General features: G+C 41.7%; 43 non-coding genes across 43 annotated transcripts; all 43 read left to right on the top strand.

Moving 5' to 3' along the window:
* The first annotated feature begins 4,765 nt into the window (after nt 1–4,765).
* On the top strand, nt 4,766–4,847 carry TRNAS-AGA (transfer RNA serine (anticodon AGA)). The gene has a single exon. It is a non-coding gene; the product is annotated as a tRNA-Ser (tRNA).
* Nucleotides 4,848–4,922: 75 nt separating this feature from the next.
* On the top strand, nt 4,923–5,004 carry TRNAS-UGA (transfer RNA serine (anticodon UGA)). The gene has a single exon. It is a non-coding gene; the product is annotated as a tRNA-Ser (tRNA).
* A 75-nt stretch (nt 5,005–5,079) lies between these two features.
* On the top strand, nt 5,080–5,161 carry TRNAS-UGA (transfer RNA serine (anticodon UGA)). Its single transcript has one exon. It is a non-coding gene; the product is annotated as a tRNA-Ser (tRNA).
* A 75-nt stretch (nt 5,162–5,236) lies between these two features.
* Nucleotides 5,237–5,318, top strand: TRNAS-AGA (transfer RNA serine (anticodon AGA)). Its single transcript has one exon. It is a non-coding gene; the product is annotated as a tRNA-Ser (tRNA).
* Nucleotides 5,319–5,395: 77 nt separating this feature from the next.
* TRNAS-CGA (transfer RNA serine (anticodon CGA)) lies at nt 5,396–5,474 on the top strand. The gene has a single exon. It is a non-coding gene; the product is annotated as a tRNA-Ser (tRNA).
* A 231-nt stretch (nt 5,475–5,705) lies between these two features.
* TRNAS-UGA (transfer RNA serine (anticodon UGA)) lies at nt 5,706–5,787 on the top strand. The gene has a single exon. It is a non-coding gene; the product is annotated as a tRNA-Ser (tRNA).
* Nucleotides 5,788–5,861: 74 nt separating this feature from the next.
* Nucleotides 5,862–5,943, top strand: TRNAS-AGA (transfer RNA serine (anticodon AGA)). The gene has a single exon. It is a non-coding gene; the product is annotated as a tRNA-Ser (tRNA).
* A 76-nt stretch (nt 5,944–6,019) lies between these two features.
* On the top strand, nt 6,020–6,101 carry TRNAS-UGA (transfer RNA serine (anticodon UGA)). Its single transcript has one exon. It is a non-coding gene; the product is annotated as a tRNA-Ser (tRNA).
* A 74-nt stretch (nt 6,102–6,175) lies between these two features.
* On the top strand, nt 6,176–6,257 carry TRNAS-AGA (transfer RNA serine (anticodon AGA)). The gene has a single exon. It is a non-coding gene; the product is annotated as a tRNA-Ser (tRNA).
* A 75-nt stretch (nt 6,258–6,332) lies between these two features.
* On the top strand, nt 6,333–6,414 carry TRNAS-UGA (transfer RNA serine (anticodon UGA)). Its single transcript has one exon. It is a non-coding gene; the product is annotated as a tRNA-Ser (tRNA).
* A 74-nt stretch (nt 6,415–6,488) lies between these two features.
* Nucleotides 6,489–6,570, top strand: TRNAS-AGA (transfer RNA serine (anticodon AGA)). The gene has a single exon. It is a non-coding gene; the product is annotated as a tRNA-Ser (tRNA).
* A 75-nt stretch (nt 6,571–6,645) lies between these two features.
* On the top strand, nt 6,646–6,727 carry TRNAS-CGA (transfer RNA serine (anticodon CGA)). The gene has a single exon. It is a non-coding gene; the product is annotated as a tRNA-Ser (tRNA).
* Nucleotides 6,728–6,802: 75 nt separating this feature from the next.
* Nucleotides 6,803–6,884, top strand: TRNAS-AGA (transfer RNA serine (anticodon AGA)). The gene has a single exon. It is a non-coding gene; the product is annotated as a tRNA-Ser (tRNA).
* A 75-nt stretch (nt 6,885–6,959) lies between these two features.
* Nucleotides 6,960–7,041, top strand: TRNAS-CGA (transfer RNA serine (anticodon CGA)). Its single transcript has one exon. It is a non-coding gene; the product is annotated as a tRNA-Ser (tRNA).
* A 73-nt stretch (nt 7,042–7,114) lies between these two features.
* On the top strand, nt 7,115–7,196 carry TRNAS-AGA (transfer RNA serine (anticodon AGA)). The gene has a single exon. It is a non-coding gene; the product is annotated as a tRNA-Ser (tRNA).
* Nucleotides 7,197–7,271: 75 nt separating this feature from the next.
* TRNAS-CGA (transfer RNA serine (anticodon CGA)) lies at nt 7,272–7,353 on the top strand. The gene has a single exon. It is a non-coding gene; the product is annotated as a tRNA-Ser (tRNA).
* A 75-nt stretch (nt 7,354–7,428) lies between these two features.
* On the top strand, nt 7,429–7,510 carry TRNAS-CGA (transfer RNA serine (anticodon CGA)). The gene has a single exon. It is a non-coding gene; the product is annotated as a tRNA-Ser (tRNA).
* A 73-nt stretch (nt 7,511–7,583) lies between these two features.
* Nucleotides 7,584–7,665, top strand: TRNAS-AGA (transfer RNA serine (anticodon AGA)). The gene has a single exon. It is a non-coding gene; the product is annotated as a tRNA-Ser (tRNA).
* A 75-nt stretch (nt 7,666–7,740) lies between these two features.
* TRNAS-CGA (transfer RNA serine (anticodon CGA)) lies at nt 7,741–7,822 on the top strand. Its single transcript has one exon. It is a non-coding gene; the product is annotated as a tRNA-Ser (tRNA).
* A 74-nt stretch (nt 7,823–7,896) lies between these two features.
* On the top strand, nt 7,897–7,978 carry TRNAS-CGA (transfer RNA serine (anticodon CGA)). The gene has a single exon. It is a non-coding gene; the product is annotated as a tRNA-Ser (tRNA).
* A 74-nt stretch (nt 7,979–8,052) lies between these two features.
* TRNAS-AGA (transfer RNA serine (anticodon AGA)) lies at nt 8,053–8,134 on the top strand. Its single transcript has one exon. It is a non-coding gene; the product is annotated as a tRNA-Ser (tRNA).
* A 75-nt stretch (nt 8,135–8,209) lies between these two features.
* TRNAS-CGA (transfer RNA serine (anticodon CGA)) lies at nt 8,210–8,291 on the top strand. Its single transcript has one exon. It is a non-coding gene; the product is annotated as a tRNA-Ser (tRNA).
* Nucleotides 8,292–8,364: 73 nt separating this feature from the next.
* Nucleotides 8,365–8,446, top strand: TRNAS-UGA (transfer RNA serine (anticodon UGA)). Its single transcript has one exon. It is a non-coding gene; the product is annotated as a tRNA-Ser (tRNA).
* A 384-nt stretch (nt 8,447–8,830) lies between these two features.
* Nucleotides 8,831–8,912, top strand: TRNAS-CGA (transfer RNA serine (anticodon CGA)). The gene has a single exon. It is a non-coding gene; the product is annotated as a tRNA-Ser (tRNA).
* Nucleotides 8,913–8,987: 75 nt separating this feature from the next.
* TRNAS-CGA (transfer RNA serine (anticodon CGA)) lies at nt 8,988–9,069 on the top strand. The gene has a single exon. It is a non-coding gene; the product is annotated as a tRNA-Ser (tRNA).
* Nucleotides 9,070–9,142: 73 nt separating this feature from the next.
* TRNAS-UGA (transfer RNA serine (anticodon UGA)) lies at nt 9,143–9,224 on the top strand. The gene has a single exon. It is a non-coding gene; the product is annotated as a tRNA-Ser (tRNA).
* Nucleotides 9,225–9,298: 74 nt separating this feature from the next.
* TRNAS-AGA (transfer RNA serine (anticodon AGA)) lies at nt 9,299–9,380 on the top strand. Its single transcript has one exon. It is a non-coding gene; the product is annotated as a tRNA-Ser (tRNA).
* Nucleotides 9,381–9,455: 75 nt separating this feature from the next.
* Nucleotides 9,456–9,537, top strand: TRNAS-CGA (transfer RNA serine (anticodon CGA)). Its single transcript has one exon. It is a non-coding gene; the product is annotated as a tRNA-Ser (tRNA).
* A 73-nt stretch (nt 9,538–9,610) lies between these two features.
* On the top strand, nt 9,611–9,692 carry TRNAS-AGA (transfer RNA serine (anticodon AGA)). Its single transcript has one exon. It is a non-coding gene; the product is annotated as a tRNA-Ser (tRNA).
* Nucleotides 9,693–9,767: 75 nt separating this feature from the next.
* On the top strand, nt 9,768–9,849 carry TRNAS-CGA (transfer RNA serine (anticodon CGA)). The gene has a single exon. It is a non-coding gene; the product is annotated as a tRNA-Ser (tRNA).
* A 73-nt stretch (nt 9,850–9,922) lies between these two features.
* TRNAS-CGA (transfer RNA serine (anticodon CGA)) lies at nt 9,923–10,004 on the top strand. Its single transcript has one exon. It is a non-coding gene; the product is annotated as a tRNA-Ser (tRNA).
* A 73-nt stretch (nt 10,005–10,077) lies between these two features.
* On the top strand, nt 10,078–10,159 carry TRNAS-AGA (transfer RNA serine (anticodon AGA)). The gene has a single exon. It is a non-coding gene; the product is annotated as a tRNA-Ser (tRNA).
* A 229-nt stretch (nt 10,160–10,388) lies between these two features.
* TRNAS-CGA (transfer RNA serine (anticodon CGA)) lies at nt 10,389–10,470 on the top strand. Its single transcript has one exon. It is a non-coding gene; the product is annotated as a tRNA-Ser (tRNA).
* Nucleotides 10,471–10,545: 75 nt separating this feature from the next.
* Nucleotides 10,546–10,627, top strand: TRNAS-CGA (transfer RNA serine (anticodon CGA)). The gene has a single exon. It is a non-coding gene; the product is annotated as a tRNA-Ser (tRNA).
* Nucleotides 10,628–10,700: 73 nt separating this feature from the next.
* Nucleotides 10,701–10,782, top strand: TRNAS-UGA (transfer RNA serine (anticodon UGA)). The gene has a single exon. It is a non-coding gene; the product is annotated as a tRNA-Ser (tRNA).
* Nucleotides 10,783–10,856: 74 nt separating this feature from the next.
* On the top strand, nt 10,857–10,938 carry TRNAS-AGA (transfer RNA serine (anticodon AGA)). The gene has a single exon. It is a non-coding gene; the product is annotated as a tRNA-Ser (tRNA).
* Nucleotides 10,939–11,013: 75 nt separating this feature from the next.
* On the top strand, nt 11,014–11,095 carry TRNAS-CGA (transfer RNA serine (anticodon CGA)). The gene has a single exon. It is a non-coding gene; the product is annotated as a tRNA-Ser (tRNA).
* Nucleotides 11,096–11,168: 73 nt separating this feature from the next.
* TRNAS-AGA (transfer RNA serine (anticodon AGA)) lies at nt 11,169–11,250 on the top strand. Its single transcript has one exon. It is a non-coding gene; the product is annotated as a tRNA-Ser (tRNA).
* Nucleotides 11,251–11,325: 75 nt separating this feature from the next.
* Nucleotides 11,326–11,407, top strand: TRNAS-CGA (transfer RNA serine (anticodon CGA)). Its single transcript has one exon. It is a non-coding gene; the product is annotated as a tRNA-Ser (tRNA).
* A 73-nt stretch (nt 11,408–11,480) lies between these two features.
* On the top strand, nt 11,481–11,562 carry TRNAS-CGA (transfer RNA serine (anticodon CGA)). Its single transcript has one exon. It is a non-coding gene; the product is annotated as a tRNA-Ser (tRNA).
* A 73-nt stretch (nt 11,563–11,635) lies between these two features.
* TRNAS-AGA (transfer RNA serine (anticodon AGA)) lies at nt 11,636–11,717 on the top strand. Its single transcript has one exon. It is a non-coding gene; the product is annotated as a tRNA-Ser (tRNA).
* Nucleotides 11,718–11,791: 74 nt separating this feature from the next.
* On the top strand, nt 11,792–11,873 carry TRNAS-CGA (transfer RNA serine (anticodon CGA)). The gene has a single exon. It is a non-coding gene; the product is annotated as a tRNA-Ser (tRNA).
* A 73-nt stretch (nt 11,874–11,946) lies between these two features.
* Nucleotides 11,947–12,028, top strand: TRNAS-CGA (transfer RNA serine (anticodon CGA)). The gene has a single exon. It is a non-coding gene; the product is annotated as a tRNA-Ser (tRNA).
* The last annotated feature ends 195 nt before the right edge of the window (nt 12,029–12,223 follow it).

The following is a 12,223-nucleotide window of genomic DNA, read 5'->3' as shown; positions in this document are numbered from 1 at the left end:
AGAAGTGTGTTTTTTTGTTTTTTTGCATAAGCCTTTGATTAGACTTTTTTATTATTTAAAGTTGTTTATTAATACATTTAAATATATTTAGTTTACTGTCTCTTGAAAGTAACTATTACATTTGGATCGACCATATTATCTCTTGAAAGAAACTATTATATTTGGATCGTCCATATTTCTGGTTAAAGGTTGAAAAAAAAAACCAGGCTACACCCCAAACGAGTTTTTGAAAGTAAATGCTTTCTGTAACCATGATATTCATCAAGCCCTAACTGGGCATATCATACTCTTAAAATGCTACAATGTTTTTAACGAATCATAAAATTATGAAACCTAACATAATGGCAATGAAGTAAGATTTTTTATTTTCGTAAGGTACCATGTCAAGAACCATTATTGGTAGAGTTATATCAGTGCATGATGGAGACACGTTCACCCTACTGACGGTCTTGGGTACCGACCAAATTCGTCTGATCGGGATTGATGCACCCGAAATTCGGGGAAATCAGAAATTTGCCATCGAAGCCAAGGAAAAAGTCGAAAGACTTATTTTAAATAGAACAATTCATGTACAATCCTATGGTAAGGATAGATATGGTCGGATTCTTGGCTCCGTGAATATGGCACCGTGGAATTTATCGGTCTTGCTGGTTCGGGAGGGACTGGCTAAAGTGTACAGGGGTAGAGACGCAGTGTATGGGGATTTGGAAAGCGCCTTAATTCAAGCAGAAACCACAGCGCGAAGTCTGAAGCTTGGAGTTTGGTGGTGAAAGAATAAGGCACGAAATTATAAAACTCCATTGAAATATTATTAGAAATTAAAAATAAAATGTGTTATATTTTGTAATTTTACTATCCTATGTTAAAATTATTTTTACACTATCTTTAACTGAACTACTCTAAATCACCCCCGAATTATACTTAATCTATGGGAATTTCATTGTCTAACACTATAAAAAGTTTCATCTAATAGTTTTATTAGTAATGTAATATTTTTTTAATACTTGAAAAATTATTCCAAATCAATTATTTTATAACACTATTAACTACTCCTCTAGCCTATTAAATAGAAGCAAATATGCTCTAGCCTTTGTGCGTTTCAACATTTGGACTATGGATATTATTTTGAAGCACTACTATACATTCCTGGCTTGAAAAAAACTATTGTTTTTGCTAGCTTAAAATTATTTTTATAACTTTATGTTATAATTCTATACTTAAATAATTTTGGTAATTCTAAACTAAAATGCTTTAAAAGAATTTTATAAATCTAAACTTAGCTAGTTTTAAATCATTTTTATAATTCTAAATTTAGCTAGCTTTAAATCATTTTTATAATTCTAAACCTAGCTAGCTTTAAATCCTTTTTATGGCTCTATTTTATAATACTAATTTTAGCTAAAACTAATAAATTTGCCTTTTCAAATTAACTGTATATCTTAACTAAATATATTAATTCGAATCATTCACTTTTATAACAAATAAACGTTCCTTTAGTCAAAATATAGAAAGGTTATTTTTGATATTTTTTTACAGTGCATAATGAAATCCATGTCAGATTCAGATCATGATAGACCTAAACAAAATGAACATGATCGGCTAAATAAGCGCCTGTTTTGTTATTATGCGACTTTTCTAGCCTCGTAAATGAACCAGAAAAACTAAACCAGGGAGCAATACTAAGGCTACTTAACCATGCGTCTAAAACTGCCCGTTTGGGAATGCAGTACAGGAATTACTCACCATTTCCTGAGGTTCAAACGAGACTAAACCTGGTTAGGTTACGTTAAGTTTAGGGGCACGGGGTTACTAAGAGTTTCAAAAGACGCTTTTATAAACAATTGTACGTCGGTTCTCTTAACTGTAATCGTCTTTTTGCTGCCCAGTACAGATATAAACAAGACGGCCCAAGGGCTCGTAATAGTAGCCATATCGTACGAGTGAATAGCCCCTCTATACCCTACCCTAATGAGTGGATAACCCCTCTATACCTTACCCTAATGAGTGAATAGCGCTATCTTTTTCAATGCTTAAATGATGTACCGTGCATAAAATCAGAGTTAATAGCCCCTCGATTCCCTACTCTAAACAGTGATAAAATTATAACCGTATAAATTTACTTATGCTGTAATTCTAATATTCCGGCGAATCGAAGAACAGATAGTTTTAGTGATAATCCCCTCGATGAGTTTACAACATAGACTTATGCCGATTCACACTTATCGCATATTATAAATTTCTAACTAGAACTTATGCCCAGAAACATTTGAAAGAGAAATTTTAGTTATAGTGGTTACGCATTTTAGTGATTATCCCCTCGAATTACCTTTAGCAATGCTAAAGTGATCAAACGCATAACGCTCATTTAACACTATGTTAGCTCTATCTAAACCCACATTTGAATTAACCGCTAAAACGTTCCAGTCAAACATAACATAGATGACGATAGCTACCGAACGAAACACATGAGGAGCGCGGTAGGAAACGGGGAAAATCGTTATCTATTTAATTAGCACATAAATAAAAGGAAAATAAATATAAAAACCCCAATCATACAAATTCATAAGTATCCGACCCCACAGATAAAAATTCAAAAGTATCCGACCCCACAGTTAAAAATTCAAAAGTATCCGACCCCACAGATTATGAGGTACCCCACTCCACATCACACCGACATTTTAGAGATAAAAATAAATAATAAAAAACTCGGGGTTTCTATCAAGTCTCTATGGTTTAGTGGTAGAACGTTTGTCTATTGCGCCAGCGACCCGGGTTCGATTCTCGGGTCTGACCTGAAAAAATTTAAATAAAATTAAATCTCTAACCGAGCCCAGTTACCCCAATGGGTGGGTTGTGGTAATATTAAGTTCCTTTTAAGCTAAAATCTGACGATAACGAAAGCGAAAACTCCGGCCACAAGTACTACTACTACTACTATTACCACTAAGAGCCTATCGTATACTACAATATGGCTAAAAAGAAGCAGAGTACGGGGACACTTGAGCTACATTTTCATGGTCCCTTCTAGCCTGCAAAAGTAGCATGCAAGTAATTTGTGCGTGGATTTTATTCGAGCTAGAAATACGTTTGGAATATTCCCGAGCAGGTTCGAATCCTACCGACTGCCTTTGAGCTCAGATTTATATAAAAATGATAGCTTTAGTATTTAAGCCGCATTTTCATAGAAGCTAGAAGCGTGAAAAAAATGCGCGAGAGCTAGAAAATGTCGCTAGAACTCAATCTTCCTTCTAGCTTTGGTATTTTCATTTACGCTGGAAGCATATACTAGAAGCCAGAAAATGACAAACTAGAGCGAGAAAATGACGCTAGCTCCGATCTGTCTGAGACAGATATTTCTAGCGTCCCGCTTAGCGAGAAGCGAGATGCTGCTGCCACGTGATGCATTTTTAACGAATCATAAGGACATAAAAAAGTGGGGTTTTCTTTACGTGGTTTCTTCTGCATTTGGAAGCACGAGTTCTATGTCGGCATGATGGCGAGTAAGAAAGATTTAAAGGGAGGGTGAAATCGAAAATCAAGTGAATTTTTTATCGAGTATTCTATTAATTATAAGACTAATCAGCATAGTGAAACATCCAATAAATAACACCAAATGATTTAAAAATTCAAATAAGTTTAAAATATTATTTATAATTTTAAATAAGTTCCTTTTACCAATTGCGTAACGCCCTGCCTTTTTATTAACAAAATTCTCGTGGCACGCTCCATGTCAAATGTTATTTATCGCGACATTTGATAAAATTTGCGCGCCGTGTGAAAATCGTGGCGCGAGATGTGGAGCGTGCTACGATTTGAAATTAAATTTCAATCGAGGCCTAATTGTAATTTTAAAATCATTCAGTGTCATTTCTTGGATGTTTCTCTATGCAGATTGGTCTGATAATTAGGAGAGGAATAGATAAAAAATCACATGATTTTCCACTTCATCATCCCTTTAAGAGAAAAGGTTTAACACGAAAGAGAAATAAATAAAAATATTTGAGAAGGAGACAATTATTGGTTGCATAATAATTAGAGAAGGTTTATGGACAGAAAGTCGAAAGATTATAGAAATAAGGAGATCAACGAAACGTGGGAGGAAGTTGCTTACCAAAATAATCAGACTTATAAATTTTAGTGTTGGCCTACTGTTGTCGTTGTTTTTGCCTTGAAAGGTTGTTACTTCAGAGGAGAGTGTTAAGATCAATTGTAGTATTAACTACTTTTAGTTTTTGACGGTAGAGGGCACGAAGGTTAAAAACATCAAGTTTACCGTCTTCAATGAAAATGCGTCAGCGAGAAATAAATTACGAGAACGTGCTGTGTTTTTCTAGCGCAAGAGTTTGAAACCGCTACAGCAACACGCTACTCGCCAAGCGGGAAGCGAGAACTCAATTCTAGCTTTTATGAAAATGCGGCTTCATACATATTTTTGTGTGGTCTCTGTGAAAGGAAGCAGTCGTGAGTGGTTAAGGCGACAGACTCGAAAGCTGTTGGGAAATTTATCCGCGCAGGTTCGAATCCTGCCCAATGCGTTTGAAGTAAGATTTTTGTACAAGTGATACCTTTAGTAAATCTTATTATTTTCGAGTGAACTAATTGAAACGAAGAAGTCCTGGCCGAGTGGGTAAGGCATCAGACTCGAAATCTGATGGGATATTCCCGCGCAGGTTCGAATCCTGACGACTGCGTTCGAACTGACATACTTATTCCAATGATTACTTTAGTGGTTTCACGGATTTTTAAGTGGTCTCGGTTAACAGAAGCAGTCGTGGCCGAGTGGTTAAGGCGGCAGACTAGAAATCTGTTGGGATATTCCCGCGCAGGTTCAAATCCTGCCGACTGCGATTGAGCAAAGATTTTTTATTTCAATGATACCTTTAGTGGTTTCACTGATTTTCGAGTGGTCGCGGTTAACCGAAGCAGTCGTGGCCGAGTGGTTAAGGCGACAGACTTGAAATCTGTTGGGTTATTCCCGCGCAGGTTCGAATCCTGCTGACTGCGATTGAGCAAAGATTTTTTATTTCAATAATACCTTTAGTGGTTTCACAGATTTTTGAGTGGACTCAGTAAACAGCAGCAGTCGTGGCCGAGTGGTTAAGGCAACAGACTTGAAATCTGTTGGGATATTCCCGCGCAGGTTCGAATCCTGCCGACTGCGATTGAGCAAAGATTTTTTATTTCAATGATACCTTTAGTGGTTTCACGGATTTTCGAGTGGTCTCGGTTAACAGAAGCAGTCGTGGCCGAGTGGTTAAGGCGACAGATTAGAAATCTGTTGGGATATTCCCGCGCAGGTTCAAATCCTGCCGACTGCGATTGAAGTAAGGTTTTTGTACAAGTGATACCTTTAGTAATTCTTATTATTTTCGAGTGAACTAATTGAAACGAAGAAGTCCTGGCCGAGTGGGTAAGGCATCAGACTCGAAATCTGATGGGATATTCCCGCGCAGGTTCGAATCCTGCCTACTGCGTTCGAACTGACATACTTATTCCAATGATTACTTTAGTAGTTCCACACTTTTTTGAGTGGTCTCCTTTAACGAAAGCGGTCGGGGCCGAGGCGTTACTGCGACAGACTAGAAATCTGTTGGGATATTCCCGCGCAGGTTCGAATCCTGCCGACTGCGATTGAGCAAAGATTTTTTATTTCAATAATCCCTTTAGTGGTCTCACATAATTTTGAGTGGTCTCGGTTAACCGAAGCAGTCGTGGCCGAGTGGTTAAGGCGACAGACTTGAATTCTGTTGGGATATTCCCGCGCAGGTTCGAATCCTGCCGACTGCGTTCGAACTAACATTTTTATTCCAATGATGGCTTTAGTAGTTTCAACCTTTTTTGAGTGGTCTCGGTTAACAGAAGCAGTCGTGGCCGAGTGGTTAAGGCGACAGACTAGAAATCTGTTGGGATATTCCCGCGCAGGTTCGAATCCTACCGACTGCGATTGGAGCAAAGAGTTCTTATTACTATAATACCTTTAGTGGTTTCACAGATTTCTGAGTGGTCTGGGTTAACCGAAGCAGTCGTGGCCGAGTGGTTAAGGCGACAGACTTGAAATCTGTTAGGATATTCCCGCGCAGGTTCGAATCCTGCCGACTGCAATTGAACTCACATACTTATTCCAATGATAGCTTTAGTAGTTCCACAATTTTTTGAGTGAACTTGGTTAACAGAAGCAGTCGTGGCCGAGTGGTTAAGGCAACAGACTAGAAATCTGTTGGGATATTCCCGCGCAGATTCGAATCCTGCCGACTGCGATTGAGCAAAGATTTTTTATTTCAATGATACCTTTAGTGGTTTCACGGATTTTCGAGTGGTCGCGGTTAACCGAGGCAGTCGTGGCCGAGTGGTTAAGGCGACAGACTTGAAATCTGTTGGGATATTCCCGCGCAGGTTCGAATCCTGCCGACTGCGTTCGAACTCACTTACTTATTCCAATGATGGCTTTAGTAGTTTCAACTTTTTTTGAGTGTTCTCGGTTAACAGAAGCAGTCATGGCCGAGTGGTTAAGGCGACAGACTAGAAATCTGTTGGGATATTCCCGCGCAGGTTCGAATCCTGCCGACTGCGATTGAGCAAAGATTTTTTATTTCAATAATACCTTTAGCAGTTTCACAGATTTTTGAGTGGTCTCAGTTAACAGCAGCAGTCGTGGCCGAGTGTTTAAGGCGACAGACTCGAAATCTGTTGGGATATTTCCGCGAGGGTTCGAATCCTGCCGACTGCGATTGAGCAAAGATTTTTTATTTCAATAATACCTTTGGTGGTTTAACAGATTTCTGAGTAGTCTCGGTTAATCGAAGCAGTCGTGGGCGAGTGGTTAAGGCGACAGACTAGAAATCTGTTGGGATATGCCCGCGCAGGTTCGAATCCTGCCGACTGCGATTGAGCAAAGATTTTTTATTTCAATAATACCTTTGGTGGTTTCACAGATTTCTGAGTAGTCTCGGTTAATCGAAGCAGTCGTGGACGAGTGGTTAAGGCGACAGACTCGAAATCTGTAGGGATATTCCCGCGCAGGTTCGAGTCCTGCCGACTGCGTTCGAACTAACATACTTATTCCAATGATAGCTTTAGTAGTTCCACACTTTTTGAGTGGTCTCGGTTAACAGAAGCAGCCGTGGCCGAGTGGTTAAGGCGACAGACTAGAAATCTGTTGGGATATTCCCGCGCAGGTTCGAATCCTGCCGACTGCGATTGAGCAAAGATTTTTTATTTCAATAATACCTTTAGCAGTTTCACAGATTTTTGAGTGGTCTCAGTTAACAGCAGCAGTCGTGGCCGAGTGTTTAAGGCGAAAGACTCGAAATCTGTTGGGATATTCCCGCGCAGGTTCGAATCCTGCCGACTGCGATTGAGCAAAGATTTTTTATTTCAATAATACCTTTAGCAGTTTCACAGATTTTTGAGTGGTCTCAATTAACAGCAGCAGTCGTGGCCGAGTGTTTAAGGCGACAGACTCGAAATCTGTAGGGATATTCCCGCGCAGGTTCGAATCCTGCCGACTGCGTTCGAACTCACATACTTATTCCAATGATAGCTTTAGTAGTTCCACACTTTTTGAGTGGTCTCGGTTAACAGAAGCAGTCGTGGCCGAGTGGTTAAGGCGACAGACTAGAATTCTGTTGGGATATTCCCACGCAGGTTTGAATCCTGCCGACTGCGCTTGAGCAAAGATTTTTTAATTCAATAATACCTTTGGTGGTTTCACAGATTTCTGAGTAGTCTCGGTTAATCGAAGCAGTCGTGGACGAGTGCTTAAGGCGACAGACTCGACATCTGTTGGGATATTCCCGCGCAGGTTCGAATCCTGCCGACTGCGGTTGAGGAAAGAATTTTTATTTCAATAATACCTTTAGTGGTTTAGAGATTTCTGAGTGGTCTCCGTTAACAGAAGCAGTCGTGGCCGAGTGGTTAAGGCGACAGACTCGAAATCTGTTGGGTTATTCCCGCGCAGGTTCGAATCCTGCCGACTGCGTTCGAACACACATACTTATTCCAATGATAGCTTTAGTAGTTCCACAATTTTTTGAGTGGTCTCGGTTAACAGAAGCAGTCGTGAACGAGTGGTTAAGGCGACAGACTAGAAATCTGTTGGGATATTCCCGCGCAGGTTTGAATCCTGCCGACTGCGATTGAGCAAAGATTTTTTATTTCAATAATACCTTTCGTGGGTTCACAAATTTCTGAGTAGTCTCGGTTAATCGAAGCAGTCGTGGACGAGTGCTTAAGGCGACAGACTCGAAATCTGTTGGGATATTCCCTCGCAGGTTCGATTCCTGCCGACTGCGTTCGAACTCACATACTTATTCCAATGATAGCTTTTGTAGTTCCACAATTTTTTAGTGGTCTCGGTTAACAGAAGCAGTCGTGGCCGAGTTGTTAAGGCGACAGACTTGAAATCTGTTGGGATATTCCCGCGCAGGTTCGAATCCTGCCGACTGCGGTTGAGGAAAGAATTTTTATTTCAATAATACCTTTAGTGGTTTAGAGATTTCTGAGTGGTCTCGGTTAACCGAAGCAGTCGTGGCCGACTGGTTATGGCGATAGATTAGAAATCTGATGGGATATTCCCGCGCAGGTTCGAATCCTGCCGACTGGGTTCGGACTAACATACTTATTCCAATGATATCTTTAGTAGTTCCACCCTTTTTGTGTGGTCGCGTTTATCAGAAGCAGTCGTGGCCGAGTGGTTAAGGCGACAGACTCGAAATCTGTCTGGATATTCCCGTGCAGGTTCTAATCCTGCCGACTGGGTTCGGACTAAAATACTTATTCGAATGAAAGCTTTAGTAGTTCCACAATTTTTGAGTGGTCTCGGTTAAGCGAAGCAGTCGTGGCCGAGTGGTTAAGGCGACAGACTCGAAATCTGTTGGGATATTCCCGCGCAGGTTCGAATCCTGCCGATTGCGATTGAGCAAAGATTTTTTATTTCAATAATACCTTTAGCAGTTTCACAGATTTTTGAGTGGTCTCAGTTAACAGCAGCAGTCGTGGCCGAGTGGTTAAGGCGACAGACTCGAAATCTGTTGGGATATTTCAGGGCATGTTTGAATCCTGCCGACTGCGTTCGAACTCACGTACTTATTTCAATGATAGCTTTAGTAGTTCCACAATTTTTTAGTGGTCTCGGTTTACAGAAGCAGTCGTGGCCGAGTGGTTAAGGCGACAGACTTGAAATCTGTTGGGATACTCCCGCGCAGGTTCGAATCCTGCCGACTGCGTTCGAACACACATACTTATTCCAATGATAGCTTTAGTAGTTCCACAATTTTTTGAGTGGACTCGCTTAACAGTAGCAGTCGTGGCCGAGTGGTTAAGGCGACAGACTAGAAATCTGTTGGGATATTCCCGCGCAGGTTCCAATCCTGCCGACTGCGATTGAGCAAAGATTTTTTATTTCAATAATACCTTTGGTGGTTTCACAGATTTCTGAGTAGTCTCGATTAATCGAAGCAGTCGTGGACGAGTGGTTAAGGCGACAGACTCGAAATCTGTAGGGATATTCCCGCGCAGGTTCGAATCCTGCCGACTGCGTTCGTACTACCATACTTATTCCAATGATAGCTTTAGTAGTTCCACACTTTTTGAGTGGTCTCGGTTAACAGAAGCAGTCGTGGCCGAGTGGTTAAGGCGACAGACTAGAAATCTGCTGGGATATTCCCGCGCAGGTTCGAATCCTGCCGACTGCGATTGAGCAAAGATTTTTTATTTCAATAATACCTTTGGTGGTTTCACAGATTTCTGAGTAGACTCGGTTAATCGAAGCAGTCGTGGACGAGTGGTTAAGGCGACAGACTCGAAATCTGTAGCGATATTCTCGCGCAGGTTCGAATCCTGCCGAGTGCGTTCGAACTAACATACTTATTCCAATGATAGCTTTAGTAGTTCCACACTTTTTGAGTGGTCTCCGTTAACAGAAGCAGTCGTGGCCGAGTGGTTAAGGCGAAAGACTCGAAATCTGTTGGGATATTCCCGCGCAGGTTCGAATCCTGCCGACTGCGTTCGAACTAACATACTTATTCCAATGATAGCTTTAGTAGTTCCACACTTTTTGAGTGGTCTCGGTTAACAGAAGCAGTCGTGGCCGAGTGGTTAAGGCGACAGACTAGAATTCTGTTGGGATATTCCCGCGCAGGTTCGAATCCTGCCGACTGCGATTGAGCAAAGATTTTTTATTTCAATAATACCTTTAGTGGTTTAGAGATTTCTGAGTGGTCTCCGTTAACAGAAGCAGTCGTGGCCGAGTGGTTAAGGCGACAGACTCGAAATCTGTCTGGATATTCCCGTGCAGGTTCTAATCCTGCCGACTGGGTTCGGACTAAAATACTTATTCCAATGAAAGCTTTAGTAGTTCCACAATTTTTGAGTGGTCTCGGTTAAGCGAAGCAGTCGTGGCCGAGTGGTTAAGGCGACAGACTCGAAATCTGTTGGGATATTCCCGCGCAGGTTCGAATCCTGCCGATTGCGATTGAGCAAAGATTTTTTATTTCAATAATACCTTTAGCAGTTTCACAGATTTTTGAGTGGTCTCAGTTAACAGCAGCAGTCGTGGCCGAGTGGTTAAGGCGACAGACTCGAAATCTGTTGGGATATTTCAGGGCAGGTTTGAATCCTGCCGACTGCGTTCGAACTCACGTACTTATTTCAATGATAGCTTTAGTAGTTCCACAATTTTTTAGTGGTCTCGGTTTACAGAAGCAGTCGTGGCCGAGTGGTTAAGGCGACAGACTTGAAATCTGTTGGGATACTCCCGCGCAGGTTCGAATCCTGCCGACTGCGTTCGAACACACATACTTATTCCAATGATAGCTTTAGTAGTTCCACAATTTTTTGAGTGGACTCGCTTAACAGAAGCAGTCGTGGCCGAGTGGTTAAGGCGACAGACTAGAAATCTGTTGGGATATTCCCGCGCAGGTTCCAATCCTGCCGACTGCGATTGAGCAAAGATTTTTTATTTCAATAATACCTTTGGTGGTTTCACAGATTTCTGAGTAGTCTCGGTTAATCGAAGCAGTCGTGGACGAGTGGTTAAGGCGACAGACTCGAAATCTGTAGGGATATTCCCGCGCAGGTTCGAATCCTGCCGACTGCGTTCGTACTACCATACTTATTCCAATGATAGCTTTAGTAGTTCCACACTTTTTGAGTGGTCTCGGTTAACAGAAGCAGTCGTGGCCGAGTGGTTAAGGCGACAGACTAGAAATCTGCTGGGATATTCCCGCGCAGGTTCGAATCCTGCCGACTGCGATTGAGCAAAGATTTTTTATTTCAATAATACCTTTGGTGGTTTCACAGATTTCTGAGTAGACTCGGTTAATCGAAGCAGTCGTGGACGAGTGGTTAAGGCGACAGACTCGAAATCTGTAGCGATATTCTCGCGCAGGTTCGAATCCTGCCGAGTGCGTTCGAACTAACATACTTATTCCAATGATAGCTTTAGTAGTTCCACACTTTTTGAGTGGTCTCCGTTAACAGAAGCAGTCGTGGCCGAGTGGTTAAGGCGAAAGACTCGAAATCTGTTGGGATATTCCCGCGCAGGTTCGAATACTTCCGACTGCGTTCGAACTAACATACTTATTCCAATGATAGCTTTAGTAGTTCCACACTTTTTGAGTGGTCTCGGTTAACAGAAGCAGTCGTGGCCGAGTGGTTAAGGCGACAGACTAGAATTCTGTTGGGATATTCCCGCGCAGGTTCGAATCCTGCCGACTGCGATTGAGCAAAGATTTTTTATTTCAATAATACCTTTAGTGGTTTAGAGATTTCTGAGTGGTCTCCGTTAACAGAAGCAGTCGTGGCCGAGTGGTTAAGGCGACAGACTCGAAATCTGTTGGGATATTCCCGCGCAGGTTCGAATCCTGCCGACTGCGTTCGAACTAACATACTTATTCCAATGATAGCTTTAGTAGTTCCACACTTTTTGAGTGGTCTCGGTTAACAGAAGCAGTCGTGGCCGAGTGGTTAAGGCGACAGACTCGACATCTGTTGGGATATTCCCGCGCAGGTTCGAATCCTGCCGACTGCGGTTGAGGAAAGAATTTTTATTTCAATAATACCTTTAGTGGTTTAGAGATTTCTGAGTGGTCTCGGTTAACCGAAGCAGTCGTCGCCGACTGGTTATGGCGACAGATTAGAAATCTGATGGGATATTCCCGCGCAGGTTCGAATCCTGCCGACTGGGTTCGGACTAACATACTTATTCCAATGATAGCTTTAGTAG

Source organism: Phalangium opilio, unplaced genomic scaffold (assembly GCF_054372755.1).
Source record: "Phalangium opilio isolate 3A_F unplaced genomic scaffold, DU_Popi_V2 ptg000105l_1, whole genome shotgun sequence".
Classification (NCBI taxonomy): domain Eukaryota; kingdom Metazoa; phylum Arthropoda; class Arachnida; order Opiliones; family Phalangiidae; genus Phalangium; species Phalangium opilio.
The sequence above is the reverse complement of the archived record's forward strand: the minus strand, read 5'-3'. Positions and strand labels throughout refer to the sequence as shown.